The sequence below is a fragment of the Sarcophilus harrisii genome, chromosome 2, assembly GCF_902635505.1.
Source record: "Sarcophilus harrisii chromosome 2, mSarHar1.11, whole genome shotgun sequence".
In the NCBI taxonomy this organism is placed as follows: domain Eukaryota; kingdom Metazoa; phylum Chordata; class Mammalia; order Dasyuromorphia; family Dasyuridae; genus Sarcophilus; species Sarcophilus harrisii.
In genome coordinates, this window is record NC_045427.1 from 619840405 (window position 1) to 619860837 (window position 20433).

Sequence of the window (20433 nt, forward strand, 5' to 3'; positions counted from 1 at the left end):
GCAGGGACCCCACGGCGCCCAGCGGGAGGGGACGCCGCCCGGGCCGACACCCCTACCCAAAGCCACCCAGCCCCTTCCTTCCAGGCCCGCCCAGTTCCCCGTGCCCTGCGGCCGCGGGCCGGACCCCCGGGGGGAACAAAGGCCTGGCTGGGATTGCCCGGGCTCCCCTCCCCCCCACATTTTATTTTATTGGCAGAGACCCCGCTGTCCCTCCAAATGCACTTGGATGGATGCGCGTACGTGGCTACCGTGTATGTAGGTGCCGCGCGCCTCGTGTACACGCGAGTGCGTCCTAGCGCAGTGGGGAGACTGGGGGGCCGGCCCGCACGGCCCCGGGCCCTGAGATCCGTCCCAAAGGAACGTCCCCCCGCCGCGGCGTGGGCCGCAGGCTGCCGATCTGCAAAGTGCTCCGCCGAGATTGCCTCATCTGATTGCGATTAGATAACGCCTGCCGGGGTGGGCTGCAGCGCCCCGATACAAGGGGGCCGAAAGCCTCCAGTGTGCGCCGTTGGGCCTCGGGGGCGAGCGTCCCAGCCGAGCTCCGCTTTATTTGCGGCCCCACAGCGGGTGGGAGAGGACTGGAACATTTGGGAGGCCACAGGCCGCTCCACTAGCTGTTTGAAACCGCTGGAAGGTGCCTCGGAACGGGCGAGGAAATCACTTTGTTGGTGTTCGGGGGAAGCTCGCTATTGGCCGGGGCCGTCTCCCCCGCCTCCCCCATTACCCTCGCTAATGGGAAATGTCTTCGAGTGACTGTTGGGATCCGAGTATGAATGAGTCCTTTCTTCCCCTTACCAAAAATATGTTGCTTTCTCCCGAGAGCCCTGTGTTTCTCCACATTATGCATCTCATTAAGACATCTCTGCGGAGACCTTTATCTTAGGTTTCTCTTAGTTCCGCAGTAGGAAGCAAGGTAAATAGAGTTTGGGTGAAGTGGCAGTGGGAGGAGTGTATTTGAAACTCACTGATCTCCCTGAGTCTCGGTTCCCTCATCTGCAAAAATGAGGTTGAACTAAATAGTCCCCGAGCTCTCTTCCAGTTGTAGATCTGTGATTTGAATCCAGTTTCTTTACTCCGTCTCCGTTTTGTCCCGGTCGGTATACATGATCGTTCTTCCAGGTCATATTTCTCTGCTGAACTCCATCAAATTCAACGTGTTCAAAATAAAGTCTTTACATCGGAAGAACTCTTAGCTCTGATCCTCCTACAAATTTCCTATTTTGGGTGGCATCTCCCAACATGGAGCTTATTGCCAAGTCTTGTCAATAATACTTACCTTAAATTCATCCCCTTCTTCCTATTTATATGGCCAGTACCGCAGTTGTGACTCTCATCACCTGTCACATGGATTCCTGCAATCCTAAAAGACCTTCTGTTTCCAGTGTCAGTTGCCAAGATGAGCTTGCTAAAACATAAGTCTGATTGTGGTATTCCCCTGTTCAAGAATCTTCATTGGCTCCCTAGGATACAGATGCTTCACAATCTGGTTCTTTCCGTACTTTCCAGATCTATTTCACACACCCTGTGTACCAGACAAACTAATCTACTGGCTGTTTCTTGAACCCATCATTCTGTCTCCTGGAAGGTTTTCTCTCTTCCCCAGCTCTAATCCTTAGCTTTTTTCAGGATTTAGCTCTGATGCCACTTCTCCTTGAGGTCCTTCCTAATCCCCTCGTTTTTTAATTGCTTTTCTGCTCTTTTCCTCCTCAAATTATCTGGTCAGTATTATATACATATGTGTATATGTGTATTTGTACATGTGTATGTCGGTGGCATATATATGTACTATAATTCAGGGCTTCTTTCTACATATTAATGAGATGGATGTGCTTGTTTATTTTTAAATAAAGAAATCTTGGCAGAATATTTAATACTGTAGAATGTAGAGCATCTTCAACATTTTTCAGAATTGATCAATATTTTGATATTTTACAACCCCTCTTTCCCCATATTCAGTTATCACACATTTAAGTTTAAGAAGCTTTGGAATAGTAGATGAAGCCCTGGCTTTGGAATCAGCAAAATGTGGGTTTGAGTCTTCCCTCTGACATTCTTGCTCTGAGTCCCGGAGCAATTCACCTTACCGAGGTGTGTAAATTGAAGAGAACATGCTGACCTACATTGAAAGGAGGGAGTTTTCTCCTCTGGGAGTTTGTTATGCCAGTGAAATCACAAGTTCAGCCCCTACAAGATACAGGCACACACATATATAACATAAATTCCTTAAGGACAGTTACTGGGTTTTGTATTTGTCTTTGTCACCATGTCTGCACAGTGCCTTATATAGAGATGTGTAATGTTTACTGAAAACGAATTAAAATTAAAGTTTCCTTAACCATTTAATGTATTAGTTACCTGCACCAGAACTTCTAAAGGGTTATGAACTGAGTAAATATCAACAGTACTAATAAAAAAGTATTTCATTTGTTTGTAATTTATAAAGAAAAGCAATTAAATGGTAAAATTTAAACTTTTCTTTTCCCTTTTCAAATGTCAAACACAATATCCAAACTCAAGGAACTCGAAACATTTCAGAACCAATGAAATGAAATCATTAGAAGTTTCAATTGTCAGGGTGGCTGATCAAAATAAAAGAATTTATATATTCTCAGAAATTTATCAAAGTATGCTATTGCCTCAAAGTTGAATGGAAAAAATAAATGGTATGAAAAAACAATTTTGTGGAAAATGTTTATTTTGCTCTTAATAAATGAAGTCTTATAGAGAATCATTGTGCTACAGATTATACTGATAGTATAAGAGGTTCCACTAAATTCATTGACTTAATCCCCACATGCAAGACAAAGCAAGAAAAAGCTGATTGACTAGCTATACCAGCCAAGGGGTTTTTACCTATTGAAAACAGATTCCCACTAGGCACTGTTTCTGTTATGGGAACAGAATTTTCTCTTACACACAACTTTTGCATTCCTGCCAGTCCCCTGATCTAGAATGTTTTCTTTCCTCCCTCTCCACATTCATCTCCTTCAAAACTCATCTATTCAGGAAGCTGTCCCTGATTAATTCCACCTACCACTTATTAAACCATTACTCTGTTCCTTCAGTATTGAGTAACCCAGTTTGCACTCTATTAATTTATATTTGTCTAATGTCTCCTTAAAAATATTCAGGAAACTCAGAGTGGGTGTACTTTCTCCTCAACTATATTTCCTTGACATCTTTTATTTCGTTTCTATCATCGAGTCTTTGTGTTGGAAGGGATTGCAAAGAAAATTAAGCTTATTTCCAAATGAGAATTTTCTCTACAATATACTCAACAGGTGGTGGTCCAGCCGTGGCTTGAAGACTTCTAGGGATGGGAAATCCACTACCTCCCAAAACAGCATTTAAATTTTCAGTAGTTCAAAATGTTAGGAAGTTTTTCTCTATCATTTTACTATATGTCAATGCCTAAACCTGCTACCCAGCAATGTAACTATTTCTCATTGTTTGGCTCTTTGTGACCCCATTTAGGATTTTCTTGTCAAAGGTACTGGAAGGATTTGCTTCTCCAGCCCATTTTACAGATGAGGAGACTGAGGCAAACAGGATTTAGTACCTTTATCAGGGACACATAGTTAATAAGAGTCTAAGGCCAGATTTGAACTCAAAAAGTAGAATCTTGATTCCAGGTCCCATGCCCTCGCTGTACCACCTAGCTAGCACATCATTCCCAGTCCTACCTTCTTGAGCCAAAGCCAAGTAGAACAAATCTACCTCAATAATAGGATTACAGGTCTTTGGAGGGATCTTAGAGGCCCACAGATTCCATCTCTATTTTAGAGATGATTAAATAGTAGTTAAATCACTTTCCCAAAGTCACACAGTGTTTAAGGTAAATTGGAACCCAGACCTTCTTGCCTTCTCTGTGCTAAACATTCTTAGCTCCTTCAATTAATTATTCTTTCATATGGGGCCCTTTAGCATCTTGATTGCCCTTTAGATACTTTCTAGTAATATGGTATTCAGAACCAAGGACCTTGATCCAGATAAGGTCTGAGCAGGGCAGTCTAGTAGAACTATTAGACTTCTACTCTCTACTCCAGTGCTATACTTCTCTCAATGCATCCTAAGGTAAAAATAAGCTTTTTGCCTGTGATAATCACACTACTGATATATTAAGTTTCCAGTCCACTAAAAAAAAAAAAACAGATTTTTTTCTAGATAACATTGTCTAGCTTTATCTTCTCCAGCTTGTACTTGTAAAGTTGAATTTTAGCGCCATGTAAGATAGATTATATTTATTACTTCTAAATTTGATATATTTTATTTGACCCAATGTTTTAGCCTATCCTCTTTCCCAATAGTAATTTTATCATCCCATGCTTTAGTTGCAGAAGGCGTACACCACATGACCAAATGTATACTGAGCCTGGGAGAAATTCAGAGTTTACTTTCTTGAAAATGTCTCAGACATCAGCTGTCCTTTTGGTCATTTATCATCCTCTCATAAAACTGAAAGTATGTGCAACTATTGATCTCCAGAGCAGTGTAACAGGATGGCCTTTTTGCAAAAGTAAACACTGAACCCAACAAGGAAGCATCCTTCTCCCAGGTGACTGTCTCATCCTCCAGAAATTTTTCTTCTTCACAGTAATAATCTGTGTTCTTTGACTTGTCAGCAACTTTGGAACACTATTATTTCTGCATCACTCACATGGTAAACTATGTCAGCCTCCTTATTAACTCACTCTATCTCACTTACATTGTCAATCTGGTAAGATAAACAGGCTTTATTTCTAACACCCTTTACATACTACTCTCTGTCCCACTCAAGATGGACTCTTCACTATTTCCTATACATAGTCCGCAGGAAAAATTCCTTCGAATTATAGGTATTTATGTAGTGTATTTTGGAAAGACTTATAATGAACAAATTTTTCATCATCATTAAAAGATAATACATATTATAAGAAAGCCCCAATTTCCACTTTTTCCTAAAGTTGTATTTTGAACAGAATTCTAGGTCTAAACAACATAAAAAATTACATCTTTAATGTTCATTTGAGTTTGAGAAATACTGCATGGTGTCTGATGTTGGATCAACTTCCTTTTGACAATTCCTTTTTAATAAAAATTCATATTCTTAACAACTTCATCACTACTAGTTTGACCATCAGGTAATGAATTACTTTAGCTACAATAATAACAATCAAATAAATAATAATAACTAGCTACATAATAACAATCAAATAAATAATAATCGAATAAAATCAAATAATATAATTAGTGCTTTAAAGTTTGCAAAACATTTTAAATATGTTATCTCATGTAAATTTAACAAACCTGTAAGTAGGTACTATTATTATCTACATTTTGTGGATGAGAAAACTAAGGCAAAAAGAGGTCAAATGACTTTTCCAGAGTCATACTTAGTAAATGTCTAAGGCAAGATTTGATTTCAGGTCTTCTTTATTCTAAAGTCAGCACTCTAGCTACTGTATGACCTAGCTGTCCACAAAAGGTATACAAAAGTACTACATATAGTAGTACCTATATTGAAAGTTTACCAATGAAACACTTTTGTGAATTGTTCCAGATAACACCTTAGTCCATAGATGGAATAAATGACCCTTCTGGAAATCAGTCAACATATTAACAGACACTGCCTGCTTCCTTAGAGCGAACTCAGCAATTACATAACAATAGCAACAACAAATGGGATATTTATTTGTTCAGAACTTCATCAGTTTATTCTCTCCACATAAAAATGTATACTACTTTGGAAAGTTTTAGGAAACATCGCATCTTCTAGTTAGAGTACTAACATTAATTGACAGCATCCTCACAGCATTAGCATGAGCTAATAGGCAAACTGTCTTATTCTCCTTAACCATTTGGGGCACTTGATTCATGAACAGATGCTAAGTAAGGTATGCTTTGTTAATCACTGCCAAAATAGAACATTTCATCAGTATTATAAAACTCTTGAGAGGGTAGACTACTTACAGAAATTGAGGATTATCACTATTTGTATACACCTTGGAGATGCAGACACTATAGATGGATGATGGATGAGCCGAGCTCAGAATTGACTAGGAGGAAAAGAATTGGCTAAATTGCTATTGAGTGGTACTTTGCATGAATTCAAAGTTCTTCTGGAGACAAAGGCCCAACTTTAAACATCTATATTCTTCTTGTGATGCGATAGGGTTCATACTAGCTTTTGAATACCTTGATCACTAAAGAATTAAAATCATGGGTCACCCAAAGAACAAAGGAGGACCTCCTTGTGGATAAGGGTAGGTTTCAGTACATACATATATGTATATATACACATATATTCATAATAATTTTATTTTCAAAATATAATTAAAGATAGTTTTCAACATTCACTCTTGAAAAACTTTGTGTTCCAAATTTTTCTCCCTCCCTCCCTTTCCCCCTCCCATAGACAACAAGTACTATCCAATATATGTAAAACATGTGCAATTCTTCTATACATATTTCCACATTTATTATGCTGTACAAGAAAAATCTGATCAAAAAGAAAAAATGAGGAAAAAAACAAACAACAACGAAAAAGATAAAAATACTACATTGGGATCCATATTCTGGATGCAGATAGCTCTCTCCATCACATTTGTTAGAACTATAGATTCAGTACATTAGCAATAAGGATATTTATGAGGTAAAGGTGAAGTAAAAAATATCATCAGAATGAGTCATTCTTAGCAAGAGAGAAGTATCACCTCTGGACAACTTACAGGTGCCACTAGTATCTATGTAATCAAGGCAAAAGTTCTTAACCAGTGAACTTTAAAATAAAATTTATAACCATATTTAATATAATTGATTTCCTTTGAAATGTCTTTTATGCATTTAAAAACATCATTCTGAATTAAAACATCCATAGTCTTCATCAGGCTGCTCAAGGACTTGATGACACAAAAAATTAAGACTCTTGATCTAGAGTTTACACACACACACACACACACACAGATATATGTGCATATATATGCATATGTGTATATATGTACATGCATATGTGTATATATGTACATGCATATGATATATATATATATATATCTTGCATATATGGTGAACCCTCATGGGGAATATTTATAGGAGGAAATAGAAAAGTCTCCCAGGATGAAAAGGCCAGTGTGGATTACAATTTAGATCACCAGAGAGAGTGCAAAGTTCACTGAGATCACAGAACTATGAAAGTGCTGATATGTTTACTGGAATATAGCAGTAAACTATTCTAACACAGGCAGTAAGTCTAGCCTGTGCAGAAATGTGTATGGAAATGGGAGATTAGATACCTCGCACAACTTATCACACATAATATAAAATCTAAATCACCTGCAGTAAAATTCAAGAAGAAGGGAAGAATAAATAAATGAAAAACAAGTATTTATTAAACATTTACAAGGTTCAAAGCACTGGGATTATAAATAGGAAAATACTTAGGCCAGTGTCTACCCTCAAGGAGCTTACATTCTTATAGTGATAATAGCACACGATAGGGAGGATCATAAGTAAGAGAGCTGTGCTGACTCTGAAAGAGAACATGGAAGTCTATGAAGTCATAGTAAGCTCATAACTGACAGTTTTCAAAGCAGTTTCCTCACAACAACCTTGTGGGGGAGTTAAAGAAAGTGCTCTCTCCAACATTTTAAACATATGGAAATCAATGCTTAATGAGGCTATTAATAATAATAAGAGCATTTATATAGCACTTAAGATTTGCAAAGCACTGTTACATGTGTTAAGTCATTTAAAATGACTTCAATTAGTGGATCAACAAAGATTTATTAAATTCTATTCTATATCAAATATTGGCACTGGATACAAGACAAAAGTAAAATCTAGTCCCTGTTCTTGATCACACAACCAGTGAGTGCCAGAGCTTGGTCTGTAAACCAGGTCTCCTGACTCTCTGTCCAGTGTCCTTTCCACCAAAGCACACTGACTTCAAAAAGGAGAACAAAGGAAAATGTTGACATTGCTGTAATACTGGTTTATCCGTATATAACACCAATAATAATAGGAACTCGTATCTAGTTGGCATTTTGTAAATCACCAAATGCTTTGCTCACCATTAGCTCTTTAGGCAAGTCAATCTAGTATTTATCTTCTCCATTTTATAGTTGAGGGAACAAAAATGCAGAGGGATCTGCCCAGTTACCAGAGTTTCCAACTGCCAGTCCAGAAGCTCAGACATAAATCTTTTGGTTGCAACGTTGTTGCTCTTAACACTAGACAATGCTACTTTTTACCAGCCATAAAATTATTCTGCAACATCATGTTTGCTAATTACTTTTCACTGCCACCATCAGAGCATATTGTAGTTCAATTATATTTGCTCATAAAAATCTTTTACCTTTCCAGTTAATATTTAACCAAGAAATAAAGGCACTCTCTGATCTTTTCTCAGAGAACCACTGTTTAGGTGCTGTAATTGAGCTCTCTGCATAACTTGTTCTCCTCTAGCTGCTGACTGGACTCCCCAGGGCTGACTACTTTCTCAGACCTCTACCTATTAACCACAGTTAGAGTGCCTTGACCTTAATGCCCATTTGCCAGCTCCTGTTCATTGCTTTTTAGATCTCAGTTTCCTCTCTAGGTCCTACATGTTCTCAGCATAGCTAAACTGGCCCATCTTACCATAAGGGAGTGTTATGATATTATGTGTATGTGGAGGGACAGGAGGAATGGGAAGACTAAATTTAAAATCAAAAGATCTTCCTTAAAATCTCAGTTTATCACCTTCCTAAACTTGAGCCAGTCAATTAATATCTTGGGATGTCAAATTCTTACTCGTAAATTGAGGGTTGAGATTAAGGCTTTAATAGACTATGCCTAAATCTTCAGAATTGTTTGGAGTATTATAACCATCCCCAGCATGAAAGTACTTCTTTTCTACCTTTTGGCTAGAGACTGGACACATTTTATCCCATGTGACCCATTTTTGCAATTTCAGCTTTCTTTACAGTTTTTGTTAACATACACAGAGACCTTTTAACTTACTTCCAGGCACAGAGATCTTTTTCTAAAAGGTTGAGTTACCAGGGATTTTATAGCAAAACTACTATATAAAAATGTCTAAATGTAGACTATTGAACCATAGAGTGATACTAAAGAGGAAAGTTCAAGGAAGAAAAAGTGTAATGGTGTAGATAATTCAGTCATTTCTTTGCTACAGTTTATATCTTTATGGATTGAATTTCTTCACATATAGTACTATGACCAATGCAATCTTGAAATTTTTTCATTCATTTATTTATATTGAGTGATATTTTCCTATACAAAGAGAAGAATATACATTTTCAGACTGGTGATAATGATGGGGATAAATGAAGTTATGTTTTTCATTTTCATTTTATGGCCATCATAATTGTCAAAAGAAAGTTTGTGAAATCCAAGTGTACACAAGACACTATAAAATATTTTTAAATGAAGTTTCTTGATAAAAGATATACATAGGCACTTAAATCTGATATTTTGATTGCAAATCCCCCAACAATTTTTAAAAGAAATAGTCTAATAATTGTCATATCCTCATATTTGTTGTAGCTTTTTACATGGTAGAAGTGGTCAGTTAATATAATAATAATAGTTGATGAAGGGTATTTTAAGATCTGACAAAAATTTTATATATGTTGCCTCATTGGATCCTTATAACCTTGTGTGGTAGGAACAATAAATATTTATTTCCATTTTAATGAGGAAAATGACAAGGTTGACTGACTTGATAACATCCACATATACTCACGGTTTACAAACTAGTTTTCTCACAATCCTATAATATTGGGTTGTGTTGGCTTGGAATTGGATTCTGCTCACATGACCAAGACTGGATTCAAACTCGGGTCTTATGGGCTCTTGAATCCCAGCCCTCTTTTCATTATATCACACTGCCTCAAGACAGAATGATCAAAGAAAATTTCAATAACTGAATGGACTCATGTCTTTATTCATGTGGATGTCTTTCCCATCAGTGCAAACTGCAACCCAACCATTATGTTTCATACTGTGTGACTCTTGTCCATGTCTTTTCAAACAAGATAGAATTTTCCTGTGCTCTGCATGAGTTAGACCACATCTAGGGTGCCACCGATTATAGTGCACCTTCACATTGGCAACCAGGATAACAAAGGAATTTCATGTCCATATTGAAAAAGTTGAAAGTATAGGAAATGTTTAGTCGAGGAAGAAAAGTTCCCAAAGGGTGGATAACAAGCAGGACGTAATAATCAATTTCACATAGTTTTCATCTGTAAGAAAAATTAGACATATTCTGCACATCCCATTAATTCTCTCTATTGATTTTTTTCAAATACAACCTTTGCATAAATTGTACCTAGTTGTCTCCTACATTAGATTGGGAGCCTCTGGAAAGTAGGGAATGTCTTTTGTCTGTCTTTGTATACCCAGTACTTAACATAGTGCCTGGTGCATAGTAGGTCGTTAATAAATAAATGTATATTTCCTGAATGATTGATACTGAAGAGAACAGAAGAACCAATGGGTAGAAGTTAGAGGGAAGCAGATTTCATCTTGATATAGGGAAGAATCTATTCACAATCAGAACTGTCCAAAAATGGAGCCATATGCATAGTGAAGTGGTGAGTTTTCCATCCTGGAGGTGCTCAAGAAGAGGTATTAGAAAGTATTTGTACATGAGATAGGAAGATTGTATTGAATGTCCCTTAACATCTTTTCCAATTATGATTGGGTAGATTAAAAGGCACAAGGAAAGCAAAGAGGAATAAATGGAGGGGAAAATAGAGAGTTAATAATGGCATACATTTGGATATCACTTTTAGTTTTATAAAGCACTTTCAATTCATTTTAATGGACATGTATTATATGCCTACTAAACACAAAGACAAAATTCCCTCAAATCATTGCTTTCAAGGAAGTGACATTCTACTGGAAGGAAAAAAAACCCAGAAGTAATTACAAAATAAATAAAAAGAAATTGGCAAGGGGCTGGAAAAATTAAAAAAAAACCCTCTTATAAGAGATAGCACTTGAATAGAATATTACAGGGACCTAGAGTAGCCAAAGAGGAAGTGAGGAGAACAGAGGGAGAAAGCCTGGGCAAAAGACAGAGATGGGAGCTGGAATTCATCATATGGGAACCGCCAAATAAGCCAGTTTGACTGGCAATTGGGAGCCACTAAAATTTCTTTCTTTCTTTCTTTCTTTCTTTCTTTTTTTTTTTGCTGAGGCAATTGAGGTTAAGTAACTTGCCCAGGGTCACACAGCTAGAAGTTTTAAGTGAATGAGACCATATTTGAACTCAGGTCCTCCTGATTTCAGGGGTGGTGCTCTACCCACTGAGCCACCTAACTGCTCCTGAAATTTCTTAAATAGGGGAATGATATGGTCAGACCTTTGATGAAGGAATATCCATTTGGCAAAAGAGATACTTTGGGGAAGGCAGAGGATGAAGGGTTCACTGTATAAGGCAGGTAGCACAAGTATTATTATTCCCATTTTATAACCAAATAAATCACAGGTTCTTTACATATGGAAGTGCAACTAAAGAAATCAAGTCTCAGAGAAGATGGTTGACCTATGCCAAGTTCACATAGATGGAAAATAATTAAGTCTGAACTGAATCTCAGATCTTATCATCAAATTCCAGTATTTGTTCCCCTGAGTTGTAGAGAAAATTTTCAAAGTAAAATCAAGAAAAAAAGTTGGATGGAGAAGAAAAATAAGCAATTGACATAAGCAAGGGAAGTATGCAGATCCCAGTAAAAGTGAGGCCCAATATTAGTCCACATCAGTTTATTGCTATCTAAGAAAAACTCCATCCTACAGGAGCACACAAAATATAAAGGAGCTGGTCCTTGTGTATAATCTTAATAAGAAGCTATGGCAGTCAACTACATTAATTTCCGTAAATATTTTATGAAGTTTATTAATGAAGAAAGCTGAATTATTTTACCAGGCCTTCTTGTATAATTGAGCAGCCACATGATGAATCTTAGTAATAATCATGGCTGGCATTTACCTAGGGCTTTTTGATTTGCAAAACATTTTAGGTGAACTATCTTATTTGAACCTTATGGATTTAGAGATGAAGGGGGGCCTTAAAGGTCAGTGAGTTAAAAATCTCTCAATTTATAGTGGAGGAAACTTAGGTCCAAATTTGTCCAAGTTCACGCAGATTGTAAGCTTATGAATCAGGATTTCAATTGTCAACATTCTTTCTACTGTATCATCAAACATTAAACCAAACACCAAATACAGTTTTCCACTCCAAAAAAAACTCCCCCCAAAAAACTACTAATGTAAGGCAGAGTCCACAATAATTTAATATTATTAAATATTATTATCTATATTTGGCATATAAGGAAAGGGAGACAGAGGCTGGGTTAAGAGAGTTACTCGGAGACAACAACATTGAGTATTTGATGGCAGATTTTTTTTTATTCCAAGTTGTCTCCCCTACAACATCCCCCTAATTCTATTCTTCTATACCATTACTGACTTTCTTGGTTAATCTCTTTATTTTTAAAAATGAAATTAATAACAATAGGCATATTAATAGGCATTGCTAATTAAAGTTAATGGTGCTTAACAAATTTAAAGTACATTAAGTTCTTTAAAATAACACCAGAGACTTTTCTGTTAAATATATAAATTAATTGTTTCATAATTAAAAAGATGATTCTAAAAGGAATCAACTTCAGGTAACATTTCTACAATAACGAAAGCACTAGCAGCTCTTCTATCACTACTTTGGGATCTAAGGATTTCCAATTCATATTTAATGAATGTTTTACTCTTCCTATTGTCTAATTAGTGATTCACACTCATCCTCAGAGAGCCAACATGTAGTGTTTTATGTAACTCAAGAGGCAGACACTAATGCTTCCCCTAAAGTTTGAGTAATATTTTTTGCTTAATAAATACAGCACTGCAGTCAACATAAGCAATAAGGTATTCCCATTCAAGACACCATCTGTAATTATCCCATTGGTGATTTTTGTTTAGAAATCCTAACTAAGTAAACATGAGATACAAACCAGCCAAATGCCAGGGATGAAGAAAACACTTTTAGACAATAGGTAAATCATTGCAACCTAAGCCTGCAGGCAAGATACCAAATGAGGAGCAATAACTCTCAGGAAAGAATCATACAAAAGACTCTGGCATTCATAAAAATCTTTTAAGCAAAGCCATAAAAGAAAAATTTCCCACAATTCATACAATTAGCTTATCAGCCAAAGTTCTTTCCAATGATCATTTCATTCAATGGCATTCATTTTCTTAAGAATAGCAGTGGCATTTTCCAGTTATTTGAAGAGAGGTTTTCTGATACCAATTCCAATGTCCTTTCCATTGGGATTCAGAGGAATTGAGGGCATACTGTTAAAGGGGAGGAAAAATGAGAACAGAGATGGGGTAGGAAGAAGAAAAATGAACAATTGATATAGGCAATGGAACTCTGCCTGTGGGTCCAGTCAAAGTAGGCTCAGTATTTTTTTATGATGCTAGTACTAATCAGGATGACACTATGTAGTGGAGATGATGGCATATGAACTTAGATGAAACCAGTTGCTGCCAGCTATGTCCAATGGAAAAGAGAAACTGAGTGATAGTCAAAACGCCCTGAATTTGGAGCCAGAGGACCAACATTTGGATCATCCCTCTGCCCTTTATTATACATATATAAATAACCTTAGTTGAATTGTTTCATTTGGGCCTCAGCTTCCTCATGTGTAAAATGGAATGATCTCTAGTTTTCTTGTGTTTTCAAAGTCTATGATCCTGAGAAAAAAGAAGTTTCTTGATCTTGACTATTGTCAAGATCATTACAAAATCTGTACAAAATCATTATGGCACTGCCTAGTTAGCCATTCCTGACTTCATTTCTTTGTTTCTGGTAGCATAACACAAGTCTTCTTAAACTTTTTCCACTCAAGACCCCTTTTCCCCCCAAGAAATTTTTATTTGACTGCAGCTATATAGGTGCATAAAATACCATATTAATTAAGCCATATGCTGACAACAAGTCATAATTTCGTGACTTTCACATTCAGTATTATAATTCCATATGGGGTCCCAACCCATAATTTAAGAAACTTTTGCGTAACAGATAATTTTCAAATCTTTGCTATCCTACCAGTGTAACAATTTAATAAATATAGTAGATCCCATAATTTCAATTAGCTATTGTCTCTTCACTCCATTGTGGTATCAGACCTAAAGAAAGATGTAGTTCAATTAATTATAAAATAATATGTAGAAATTGATTCAACTCCTCCCTTCCCCCTTTACTATCAGGTGATGTGTATAAAATGACAAATAACTAGTTTGATTAATTTTTTCCACTAAATTGAGCATCTAAAAAATGCTAATCATAAAATTTCTTTATCTCTTACATAGTCACTGTGTCCAAAGACAAGTTAACTCACACTTAAATTATTACTGATATCCATAGCCAGATTGACAGTCTCTAAGAGAGAAGCCTCTATTCAGCCAATGGACAGGTATTGCTTGCTCTTCAGTCTTCATATTAATTAAGCTTGCATCTTTACCACAATTAAAATAATTTTAAAAATAAAAACTCCCAATCTTTCAGGCAAATAACTTTCAGAAACGAACCATCTTGTCACCTATCAATGATAGTGTAGAGCTGATGATTAATGACTAAAATTAACAGCATGGAACTCTGACAGAACCTGATGTTGGATGAGAATCTTACTAAGGATTTGTATATTCCCCTGACAGGTATGCCACAACAAGGTATGTAAAAATTTGTGCCAGCTGTCTCCATGACACCATTTTTGAATTTGGGATGGGTAAGGAATGTAGGGAGAGGGTCTCTGATAATAAGCTTTGGAAAGCAAATTATAGCCTGTGAGTGCCAGAGGCTCCAACCCACTGATTGAGCTACTAAATCAGACTAATTGAAACAACAAATATGTCCAAGTAAAGCTTCCATGAGAAAATGTAGCTCTCAGAACACACTACATTTATTTCTGATTTGATTAGATATATCGACTTGAAGAGATTTTTGCTCTCAGTTTAGATTTGTATTGATTAAAAGAAATATAGAATACATTTTTAAATAATCCAAATATGTGCTTTTGTGCTTAACTCAAATACAATATAGAAATATCAAATGAAACAAATACTTATGGAAAATCTTGTCTAAATTAGTAATGATTCAGAGCCTTTGCCATCTGACCACTATCTGACCACCAGGCTTAAAGGGAATGATTTGAGAGGTTCCCCCAATTCTTAAGGAATAAAATGTTGGTATCAACTTCAGAGAGTAAGAGCTGAGAGGGACAACAAAGGTCATCAAATCTATCCCCCTCATTTTAGAGGTGAAAAAATGCTGGTCTAGAGAAATCAAGTGACAACTCAAGTTGTAACTGAGGCAGAGTACTAGAGTCCTATGATTGATCCTAAGGCCAATATTTGATTTCCTCATTGGCAATTCGTAGGCAATGGTAGGACGGCTGAAGAATATAATATTCCAAACAGAGCAATGATCTTTCTTAGACTAAAAAGTTATGGTTGGAGAGGGATAACTCTATAATTCTTTTCTATGCCAATTTAATAGGTAAATAACAGGGATAATCCCTGTTTGACCTGTATATTGGTACCTTTGATGGGATTTGTAAGGGGTTTGTTCCCTTCCTAAAGGACATATGTGGTATATTGGTTCCTGGTTAGTCCCTTGATGTCTGTGATGGGGATGAAGGTGGAAAGGAGGGCAAAAAGTTATTTCTGAGATGATTGGAAACCAAACCAGGAAGAGTTACCCTCTCATGAGATAATAAGGCTACACTCCTCTTCTGAATAAGCTACTTTGAGACTCATCAGTTTCCCATGGACTTCCAGCAAGAGGGAATATTTCTCTACTGTCCCCTAGCAATAATGAATGAATGCATTAGAAAGCATTTATTAAACTTACTTGTTAAATGTCAAGCACTATGCTAAGTGATGAGGACAAAGATAGGAAAGCAGGATATGTCCAATTTTCTAATAGAGGAAACAATACATATAATGAATGAATCAACATTTATTAAACATCTATTATGCGCCCATGACAGTAATATATAATACATATAAAAGATTTCAGCTATGAATCTTACAAGAAGGTGCCATGGTCCTTAAGATGGAGTAGAGAAATGGACAGTGATACATTTTCTTTAAAAATCATTTATTTCCACAGATAAAACATACCTATTCCTGATATTGAACCATTTGGTACTTTGAAAGACATTGCTGATAAGAATTTCCTTTTCTGGGTCCTCACTCAATTTTCAGGGAATTTTTAGCCCTACAAGGGCTACTCTTCTGAATGATGGCTGCAGGAGCCAGACTGGTACAATGGTGGAGGTATGTAGGGAGAATATTCCTTTTCCTAAGGCTCAGGAGAGAGAAGTTCCTCAGTGTGAGGGAAGCTGATGGTGTAAGTACTTTGATCTGCCTAACACATTCTGCCTTCTTATACATTCCTCCTGTCACTTGCCTAAATGAGTCTGAATCCTTACCTACCTTCTTCTGGCTTTTTTTCTTTTCTGGGCACAGGTTTGCAATCAGCAGCTCACCATCCTGAGAGAGGGATATTTCCAGCTTTGACAGCTAGCTTATGAGTTCAGAAACTTCTGGGTTCATGAGTCAATATTGTCTGATCAGTGGGAGATGCTTTCTGTGATTCTTCTGCTTCTCAGAGAAGACAATACCCAACAATATCATTTTGGACCTGAAGGACTAAAGAAAGATCCACACCTAACTGTCCAGAACAGCTGGATTTGTGAATTGCCCAGAGAGCAGATGCAAGATGAATGGGAAATATTTGTTTAGCTGTCCTAACAGCAGCTAATCGTGGGTTATTTCTATTTTCATGTTTCAAATATTTATTAACCCATAACATGTATCTGTTGTGTCTTTAGGGTTTCTTTTGTGTGTGGTCAAAGAAACAGGCTATTATCTTATTCCTGATTCAAATTGCATATTAGATACCTTTTCTAAAAGAAGATTTAACTATTTTTATGGGAGACCCTATCTATAAGCATACACAAGAAAGATTGGTTTAAGAGATTTCCCCAGGAAATCCAGGATTGGGGAGAAGATAGAGAGAAAGAGAAAAGTCTAACTCCTCTCTTGGACTCAGGCCACTCTTTGGATGAATTCAGAATCCATAGAAATCTAGAGGAGAAATTCCTTTTCTGGTAGACCCTATCTCTACCCAAGTCATGAGCCATAAATCTAATACTTACTTGATAGGGTTCTTATGAATATTAAGTAGGAAAAAACTGCATAGAATTTGGTAGAACTTAATACATAATTTTAAACTATTATTATTAAGTTATCTCCTTTAACTTAAGGACTTGTCTCTTAGTTCCATGGTTTGGAGATTTGATTTTGAAAAATCTGTGTTCACTTAGTTTGCATCATGATTTTTTTGTTTGTTTAAGACTTATTCTCCCTCTTTCTTTCTCTTTATAAACCAAATGGTATCATTTTAATGGGAAAAGTATTTTGTATACTTTAAAACACTATGTAAATGTGTACTATTTGTATTGTTAAATTTATTTTTGAAAGAAACAAGCAAGTTCCTAGGAATTCAGGGATTATACCAGAAGGTCAATATAAACCAGTTACCGATGGAAATGTCCGTCTAAGTCAGAAAACAAAGTCTTCCTTTCCCCACGAATTACCAGTGAAGAATGTCTGGTCCTAAGTTCAGGAAGGAATGACCAGAAAGCCCTTAGAATAACAGCAGGGAAGAAAAGGGCTAATGCAAAGCTCTCACACTTTAAGCATGTTACATTTTTTCTTTTCTTTCATTTAAACCCATAGCACAAATTTGGAACTTGTGATAAGGCAGAACACTTAATGAAGTCAGTTAGGTCAAAGTACAGCCAAGAGCCCTTCATTACACTATCCTTATATGGAATCCCTTCTTTTCTCATGATCATTTTATTTGCCCTTCTTTAGAACTCTCCCAGTGTGTTACATTTGTATATAAGCTTTTCAGCTTCCAAGATGCCTGATGCTTTGAATGGATTTGCACTTAGATTTTTTTTAAACAAGGTAATAAAATAAAATCAACAAGGAATATCGCATCCTCTGACTCTATATCATGTCTATGTCTAGTCACCATATGGAGGTTTCCTAATTATGCTGACCTATACTATTGAACCCAAACATTTTTATTTATGAAGCCTAGGAATAGGAACTGCAACTTGGAGAAACTGGAAAAACTGTTTTGGTGTTGGTTCACTCTGAGGAAACCTCCCCATCTAAGCTAGTAAGGTGTATGAATCTGGACTTATCTGAAAATATTTGGGGTTTTTAAAACGTGAACTGGAATGGTTAAGATGGCTAAGGGAAATGTCATAAAGACATCAGGATTTCCTGCATATAATCGAGAAACAAAAGACACCAGATAAAATAATGACCAAGAAATCCAAAAAGAAAAATCAATAGGATTCTTTCTCCGCCCCAAGCCTGCCTGGTTACAAAAAGGTAACCAGAAGTTATGAGCATTGGCAGAGGGAAGCCAGCAGAAGTTCAAGTGCATTAGATAATAGACTACAGCATCATCTCTCCTTGGAACACTCTAAGGCACTGGAAGACTGAAAAGCAGGGAGCAGAACACGGAAGCCTGCCAGGGAATCAGTGTCAGCAACAAACAAGGCTTCACTTTGGATAGAGAAAAGTCTGGCTCTGACACAAGAAAAGAATTGAAAATGGACAGAGGAAAGAGCAGATTAAGGCACTGACCAGTGTGAAGGAATATTATGGGTCAGGAAATACACAAGAGAAAAATCCATAAAAAGATTCACTCCATATCTACAAATAATTTCTCAGAAAAGGAAGTGATTTGACCACAAGGATGATAAGAGTAATTATAAAGCAGCTAAGTGCATAGAGTACTGAGCCTGGTATCAGAAAAACCTGTGTTCAAATCCAGTCTCAGACTTTACTTAATTATTTATTCAGTCCCTCTCTGCCTACATTTCTTCATCTGCAAAATGGGAATAACAACAACACCTACCTCTGAGAATTGTTGTAAGGATCAAGAAAGATAATATTTGTAAAATGATTTGAAAATATTAAAGTGCTACACATATGCACATACAAACATGCAAACATTTGCATACATCTACATATCTTTATGCATCCTAGTTCTTATTGCCTAGAAGAAATAAAGAGACAAAAATATATATGCTTATAAATAAAATAAGAGTTCTGAAAAAAAAATTGGAGAGAAAATAAATAGCTTAGAGCATAGAATGAAAAATTTTATTCAAGGCTATAGATCCCTTGAAAACTAGAATGGACCAAATAAAATTCAATGAACTTATGAGGTAATAAGAAATATTAGAATAAAAGCAAAATGTTCAAAAATAAAAGATAGAAAATATTTACTGCTAAAAATGATTAAACTGAAAAATAGGTTGAGGATAAGTCACTGAAGAATCATCAGACTTTGTACAAATCATGACCAAATAAAAAGCCTGATATTATATTTCAAAAAATCATAAATGAAAACTGCCTAGATTTATTAGTAGCAGAAAGAAAAGTAAAACTGAAAAGAATCTATGGTCACCTCCTGAAAGAAACTCCCAAATGGAAGTTTCCAGCTATATCATCGACAAAATCCATAGCTTCTAGATCAAAGAAAAATACTGCAAGCAGCCAGAAAGAAAAAAAAAATTCAATTATCAAGGAACCAGAGTCAGGATCACACAAGACCTGGCAGAGAGGAGAGGAAATATTGTAATGTTATATTCCAAAAGGCAAAAGATAAAAGTTTACAACTAAGAATAACTTACCCTGAAAGACTTAGTATAATCCTACAGGGGAAAAAAATAGAACTTTAATAGAATACTTTCAAGTACTTCTGATTAAAAGAACATGAAAAGCAAACACAAGAGTCATGAGAAAAATAGAATGATAAGCAAAGGCACAAAGTAAGACATCTTTAGAATTAATATGCTGAATTTGTTATATTTTTTCTTAAAAGATGCGAACTGTATACAAGAGAGTCATAGTTGAATGTACAATTCTTTTTTTCAATTGTCTGTGAAAATGTTTCTTTTTTTCAAGTTCAGAAGAACAACAACAAAAAAAAAGTTGAAAGGACAAAAAAGTTAATTGGAACAGGAAGACCCTAGAATTATATCTGAATTACTATTAGAGAGGAGCCCTAATGATAGCTCTGTGTAAGAAATAAGCAGTAAGTGTCCCTATAGCCCTGAAGGCTGATACAATCACTATCAATTTGCAGAAACATGGTGAGAAAGGCTCTCACAATCCAATGGCATCATTGTGGTGAAAGATAGGAGATAATTTACAAGTGTCGAAGAAAATGGAAATGTTTGGCCTGGAGAAGAGAATTTTTGGGGAAGAGATAACATCAAGTATTTGATGAGCTGTTATATGAAAGAAGGATTGAATTTGTTTTACTTGACCACCGATGATAGATGTAGGAGT